Here is an 8,064-nt window from a genome sequence, read left to right as displayed (position 1 = left end):
ATAATTGCAATAATCTATGAAATTAATGTATATTATTTCATCCTATTCCAGATAAAAATATTTGGATAAGAGAAAATGAAGGTAATATAGGCCAGTTCAGGAAAAAAAATAAAGTTTTAATGAAATTTACAATCATATCCAAATTCATATTTAAGTTTATTTACTACTCAAGTATGTGCACAATATTATTTGTATCAATATATGAAAATTGTGCTCAGGCTGGGGAAATAGCTCAGTTGCATAAGCCCCTGCCTGGCAAGTGCAAAGTCCTGAGTTCAATTCCTAGTAAAAAAATAGAAAAGATGAAAAAAAAAGAAAGAAAGAAAGAAAGAAAGAGAAAGGAAAAGAAAAGAAAGGAAAGAAAAAGAAAAGGAAAGGAAAGGAAAGGAAAGAAGAAAGTTGTGGTCAAAATGAAAACAATATGCATTTTCCCCCAAATAATGTTAAATAATTAATGTTACCTGTGTATCATACAGTAAAAAAGTCAGTTAAAAATCAAATATAATCCTATGATAATTGACATTAGAAATGCCAGGACCATGCATATAACAATTTTTTTAAAAAATCTGATTTCAGAACAATATACATGGATCTGGGTGTGGTAGCACACACCTCTAATCCCAGCTTTCAGGAGGCTGAGACAGCAGCATCCCTGGGAGTTTGTGACCAGCCTGGGGGCTAACAAAGTGAGCACCTGGCCAACTCTAACTGCATAGCGAGTCTCTGTCTCAAGGAAAAAATAAAAAATGAAAAAGCCTTATGTATTACCCACAATTCCTTTTACAGTCTCTTTCTATCAGCCAGCTGAGATGCTGAAAGGGAAGAAGGCCAAGGGCAAGAAGGTGGCCCGGGCCCCTGCTGTCATGTAGAAGCAAGAGACCAACAAGGTGGTATTTCTCCTGTTTGAGAAGAGGCCAAAGAATTTTGGCACTGGACGGGACATCAGCCCAAGAGAGACAGACCTTACCTGCTTTGTCAAATGGTCTCGCCTCATCCAGCTTCAGGGACAGAGGGCCATCCTGCACAAGCCGCTGATGGTGTCCCCTGGGACTAATCAGTTCACCCAGGCCTTGGACCACCAATCAGCTACCCAGCTGCTTAAGCTCGCCCACAAGTGCACACCAGAGACCAAGCGAGAGAAGAAGCAGAGGCTGTTGGCCCAGGCAGAGAAGAAAGCTGCTGGCAAAGGGGATGTTGCCACTAAGAGGCCACCGGTCCTCAGAGCAGGTGTCAACACCGTCACTACTCTGGTAGAGAACAAGAAGGCTCAGCTCGTGGTGATTGCACATGATGTGGACCCCATCGAGCTGGTCATGTTCCTGCCTGCCCTGTGTCTCCAGATGGGGGTCCCTTACTGCATCATCAAGGGGAAGGCCAGGCTGGGGCGTCTGGTCCACAGGAAGACCTGTGCCACTATCACCTTCATGCAAGTCAACTCGGAAGACAAAGGCGTGCTGGCTAAGCTGGTGGAGGCCATCAGGGCCAACTACAATGACAGATATGATGAGATCTGTCCTCACTGGGGATGCAACGTTCTGGGTCCAAAATCTGTGGCTCATACTGCCAAGCTGGAGAAAGCAAAGGCTAAAGAGCTTGCCACTGAACTGGGCTAAGGGTGCTCCTGAGTTTTCTGTACATAAAAACAATAAATTGTCCTTAACCCAGTGCAAAAAAAAACCCTAAAATCCCGATTTACAAATTATATATATATAATTTGTATATAAATTTGTATACAAGATCATGTTTAGTTCTTCAGAAAAAAATATGTAGTGATTTAAGAGAAAAATATGTTGCTGTGTGCAAGAGTACATATATATTTGTTCTTTTTTATAATCTGTGCTTCTTTGGCATTGTAAAGACAAATGACACAGAGAAACATACTTCAGAACACTTCTACAGACAAAAGTAAAGATGTTCATGACCCTTACTCAACCAACATCATAGCATAAAAGGATGGAGGAGCTTGTTGTGGTACTGATACGTGTATCTCTGCCCCTACCCAATGTACAATGTTTCTTAAAAGATTTTAAATCTGAGAACCAAATAATTAAAGCCTAGTCTGCATTTTATACTGATAGGAGAGAGAAGTTCCTACTAGGCACATTTCAAGTGCTCAGTTTTCACTCAGGGGGAGTGACTCCTACATTGGACAGCTTACTACTAGAACATCTGACAGGATTTCCATGGCCTGGCATTGAATGAGATGACATCTGTGTATCCACTGGTGTCACTAAAACAAAGGAGAAAAAACAAAATGTTAACTCTAAGGGCTCAATAGCAATGTGGAAAAAGTAGAGGATTTCCTTACCAGAACATAGACACTGGATGGCATCAGGAACTTAGGCTCAATCTAGAATAAAGAATTTATTAAAAGCAAGGTCCCGCTAGCCCACCAGGCTGAATTAAATTTTGCAATATATATGACATTTTGGTGAAAAATAACATACTAAATTTTTGTGACTTGAGATGTATAAGAATATGGTTTAATTAAACTGTAAATAAAAATATAAAAGAATAGACTGGTAACTAAGAAAGGAGAATAGAGTGCATATCTTTTACTTTTGTTGCTACTTTATAAACATAAACACTTCAGAAACATAGTAGAATCAATCATGTTTCTTTTAAAGATACACAATATTGTAGTATGCTTATGATTTAAAACAATCTAATTCATTCTATTTTTCTCTTGTGGGATTAAGCTGTAGATTTAAAGAATACTTTTAATACTAATTTAAAATCAATTGCTACCATTTATATATTCTCTCATCAGTAATTGAGCATAAAAAGGATATTACTTATTTGGACTATAATATTCTATTCAGAATGATGCTTACTATTTATGTAATTTCAAAATTATTCTTTTGAAGCTTGTAAAATTAAACAGAGTATAAAGACATAATTTAAATATTTATCTCTTAAAATTATTTTAATTATACATTTTATGAGGTACAGTTTGATATACACAGAGTATATACAATAATTGATCAACCTAAATACATCTATATCCTTTGAACTGTTGATCATAATAATAACCATTTAACCACAGAGCTAAAGTTACTTCCCAATAGGATAAAACCAGAGCAATTTAAGTTAGTAAGAAAATATGACTATGCTTATGTTACCAAATATCATTTAAAATTCATATTAATAAAACTATATAGAAACGTCCTTTTCACAAAAGCAAATAAATTTTAACCTCAATACAAATCAAACATCTCAGAGTATTAGTCAGATTTCCATTAATGTTGCAAAATACCTGTTAAACAACCTTAGGAGAAAAAAGATTTACTTTGGCTCACACTGTTCAGGGTTGGTGGGCTCCACTGTGTCTGGGTGTCTGGAGAGGTTGTATCTGTGGCAGAGTGGAACTGCATTCACATCGCGTCCAGGAACAAGAGACCGAACCATGATTCTATAATCAGGCAGTCCCTAATCTCTTTGGCACCAAGGACACATTTCACAGAAGACACTTTTGCTACTTATGGAATGTTTTTAGTTTATTTTTAAAATTACTGTATGCTTACAGTTCGCACTACTTATATCCCCTGCATTAACATCTCACTACCTCACCTCATCCTCAGATCATCAGGCACTGAATTCTGATAAGGAGCACCCAACCTACATCCTTTGTGTGTGCAGTTCATGGCAGGGTTCATGTTCCTAGGAGACTCTAATATTGCAGCCAATCTCACAGGAAGCAGAGCTCAGGCAGTAAGGTGAATATTGGGTAGCATCTCTAAGTACAGAAGAAGATTCTTTGCTCATTGCTTGTCTTTAGCCAGGAAGCCTGGCTGCAAACAGGGCATGGCTCAGCTATACTGATTGGCCAGTAGAGATCAGTGGCCTGATATTTCAGGACATCTCTACATGTATTTTGAAAGCATTTGTAAAAGCTTAAGATCTGTCACTGGGCCTCACCTCTTAAAGGTGTTACCACCTTTTCATTGCATGTCAGAGTGAAGACCAAGCTGCTGCCACGTGGAATTTAAGGAACAGTTCAGATTCAAATTGTAACAGGCAGAATGGAAAATTTATCATGTATCTTCATATGGAGAAATAAACTGTTTTAGTATTCACTAAAACTTATAGTATATATGTAGTTGTTTAATGTCCCACCTCTATGGACAAGTCAATTTATTAATAAGTTCATGCACACTCTGAAAAATTTGAGTAATAGCTATACACTTAGGATATAATTTCAAAGATAAGGAATTATAAGAGAATGATACAAGATGATTTTGTTTATATTATATGTATCATGTGACATTATGGTGTCTATCCATATGCTGATTTTTAATTTTAATCTAATTAACTTTAAATAAAGAATAACTTTTCAACTTTTTTCACTTATGTTACAGAAGTTTCAAGTTGGAATGTATGAAAATTGAATCCATATTGGGTATTCTAGCTATAAACTGTTTTCATCATCACAGAGAATTTTATTGGATACTGTAATAAATATCAAAGATAACATTGGATTAAAATTATTATCACTTTACACAGAAAATACTACCCTTTCAAAAAGTGAATGGCAACTCATATATATTATATTCTTTTATATATACTATTCAAACATTATACTTCATTTAAATTCATAAATATTAAATTATCAATAATAAATATAAGTATCTAGAATGTTCATATCAAAATGGTAGCAACAATGGACTGCTAACAGCATACCAATCTTGTTACAGGATTATTCAGGACTATTGTTTCAGCACAATGATTTTTCTACTCCACTTATAGTTTGAAGACTTTATAATTTCTAGGGTGAATAATCTGAAAACATGAAGATTTCCATGCAAAAAATGAATTTGTGATTGATTGCAAGGGCTCATGTTGTAAATTGCTATGATAAGATGACATTTTCTCATTATTTTATCAGTGTACAAACTAAGGGATGAAGCTCATTCCAGAACAAACTTGATACCATTTTTCAAGAGCTAAATTAGAGATGAGTAGTTCTGTTCCTCCTCAAGGCAATACATACTCTCCCCACTCACCAGCGTCTCACACTGCATAAAACAGAAAGCCTCGGAAGCCAGGCTTTGATGACTCCATCAGAACAACTTTTTTAAAGTCAAACTACCAAATGTCCCTTGCATTTTGCCTCCATTTTAATTTTATTGCTAATATGTTTAAAATTCTTGTCTGCTACAGTTGTACTGACATCAAAATCTGGGTTTCATTCAGATGTGAACAAGTCTTCCAGAGTTGACACCAGTGTTTAGGAATGAAAACGTTCTGACTACATGCTTATAAGTAACTAAGGCACATGAACATAGAAATGCCTCTTCCAATGCTAAACCTTCCAGATTTTATGTCTTTTTTATTTAAAAAATAGTTTTAGAATTATATCTTCAGGGATTGATATATTTTTCTCAAGCTTCCCTTTGTATTTAACCATTATCTGAGTAAACCATAATTCCATAAGAAATTAAGTCAATGTAATGAATGCATGACATCTGTGGTGATATCTTAGAATGAGAAGACAATTTCTGCAGTTCTACACACAACTATACTTCCAGTAAGGCCCATGTTCATTTAATTTAATAATGTCTTTTTTATTCCTAACACTAGTAAACCTGCAAAGGAATACAACATGTTCTACATGACATATTATTTCTCTGAAGCCATACAATTGATGCTTTGATTACTTCAGAAAGGTCAATCACACATTGAGCTAATTAATTACTACTGCTGAAATCACTACCATTTATATAACTATAAAAACGTTCCATACATGTGGGAGATTTTAAAGAATACAAGAAGGAAACATTGTAAACCTTAAAGAGCCTGTTATTTGTTGAATGAAAGAGTTTTTTTTGAAAGCTTTATTGTAGGATTTTGTTTGACATTTACCAGTCAATTGAATTTACCAGATGTCTTTCCTTGGTGGTAAATATCTATTTAACTTCTTTTCAAAAATTTCCAATTAATGTTCAATTTTATGTCACCTGTCATTAAAAAACAAGCAACAAAGCTACTTTAGTGTGAATATAAATTCTTGAAGTATATTGCTGTGGGTTGAATTTCCTACAATAATTACAAGGATGAGAGCAGTATCATTAATTGAAATTAATTGACACTGTTAGTTTTCTTAATTTAATTCAGAAGTGATTTACAGCATAGATGTTATAGTTTCCTTTTACAAATATTGAAAATTCTACTTAATAATAGTAAGTAGTATTCCATATGCTTTAACAAGGATGCAACGTTATTTCAGTGATCATGTTTTCTCTACTTCAGACAATCATGTGTAGGGAGCTACTTACTTTGTTGGTCACATCTCAAATACTTGGCTATCTGGTCAGCATGAAAAGCACTTCACATTTAAAACTGTTTTAAATTTTCGAAAGGCTGAAAGATAATTTATTTTCAAGAGAAGAAAAAATAAACTTACAAAGAAAGTTTCTAAAATGCAAAAGCAACTAGCAAAGGGAAGTGAGAAGCCTAGAGCTTGGAATAATCCTGAGGAGGCTGGAGGGAATTTGAAGAGTCCATTCTTGACATACACTGCTGCACTCTCTCCACTTTTCTTTTTATTTTGAAATGATTTTAGGCTTATCACTGTTCTCCAAAGTAAATTAATGGTAAGGTTCCCATAGCCCTTTAGGCAATTTCTCCTATTGTTATTATTTTACATAATCATACTACAATTATAGAAACTAGGAAGATAACAGTAATATAATTTTAACTAAAACTATATTTAGATTTTCTCAGAAACATCTTTTTTATTGGTTCCAGCATGTCATTTAGTTGTCATGTATTTTTCAGTCTCCTTTATTATGTGACATTTTGTCATTCTTTGATGATTTGGACAGTTTCAAGAAACTAATCAATTGTTTTAGCAAACATTATTTCTTGAGTGTTGGGCTTATGGGATTTCACAGGATTAAATATAGGGTATGAAGTTTGGACAGGAAAGCTACTGAAATTATGTTGTTTTTCTCCTCAGTTTATCAACTCTAGGTATTTTACTAATTCTATTTCTATACTATTTCCTTAAGGATATATTTCCTTCAGGTGGATCCCACTAGATTTCTTCATGCTATTTATTATTTTTTCTGTAGTCAATGAATGTCTTGTGAGAAGATACTTTATCTCACTGTATTTGCTCACTAATTTTAGCAGTCACTAATTGATTTTACCTGTAATCATTATCACTGTAATAATGAAATATTAATAATAATTTTCTATTTCTGGCATTCTTCCTATGTTTAGAAATTGGAATTCTACTGTAAGAGTTGTTCTCTTATCTCCAATGTATGCAACTTTCTCATTTATTTATATCAGAAGGATTTTGATATGTTTATACACTTCTATACATGGATACTGTCTTTTTTTAAGTTGGAAACCAATGCTATCATTATTCATTTTGTCATTAATAATGTTCAATTTTTCTTTTGCAGGAAATCCTATTTTTATGTGTGTGGTACAGGGTCTCACTGCTCAGGTCGGACTCATAGTGATCCTCTTGTTTTCAGCCTCCCCAGTGCTGGGATTACAGTTGTGGGCCACCGTGCCCAGTCTAGGCAATCCTATTTGAAAGACTTAGATTTAGGAGATTTGAGTGCAGTAAAGGACATTTTTTACCAGTATTCATTGATAAATGAATGGCTTTTTTATTTAACAAAAGGCCCCACGTTAAAGCAGAATAGATATTGGTTTGATTTTGATGTTACAATCAAGATTTAGGCATTTTCTGATTTGTCTAAACAGCACAAATTGAGAAGAACACCATGGCGCCTATGTCCTTTGAAACTTCTTTGATCAGAATTAGCAATGTACTTGCTTCTGTCTGCAAGTAGGAGGATTGGGAGTTCCACCATCCAACCATCAGATTCCAAAAGTCTACAAGAGTAATCAGAGGGCAGGAAGAAAGGTGATAAGTGCTGGTCCCAGTCATCCTAGGGGCTAGCCACACAGAGAGCACAAAAACAAATGCACATCTGAACCCTACGGAAGTTCCTTACTGGCAGAAATTGAGATTAGTAAAATAATAACTATGTGAAGCCACTATGTTTTGTGGTGTTAATTACAATGAACATTCTATTTGATGTC

The 8,064-nt window shown here is 34.7% G+C and overlaps 1 pseudogene; it reads left to right on the top strand.

Annotated features, from left to right (window-relative positions):
• Window positions 1-809: 809 nt before the first annotated feature.
• On the top strand, window positions 810-1,613 carry LOC101590676 (annotated as a pseudogene).
• The last annotated feature ends 6,451 nt before the right edge of the window (window positions 1,614-8,064 follow it).

This window comes from Octodon degus, unplaced genomic scaffold (assembly GCF_000260255.1).
Source record: "Octodon degus isolate 3935 unplaced genomic scaffold, OctDeg1.0 scaffold00188, whole genome shotgun sequence".
Taxonomy (NCBI): domain Eukaryota; kingdom Metazoa; phylum Chordata; class Mammalia; order Rodentia; family Octodontidae; genus Octodon; species Octodon degus.
This window is presented reverse-complemented; position numbering and strand designations above follow the sequence as displayed.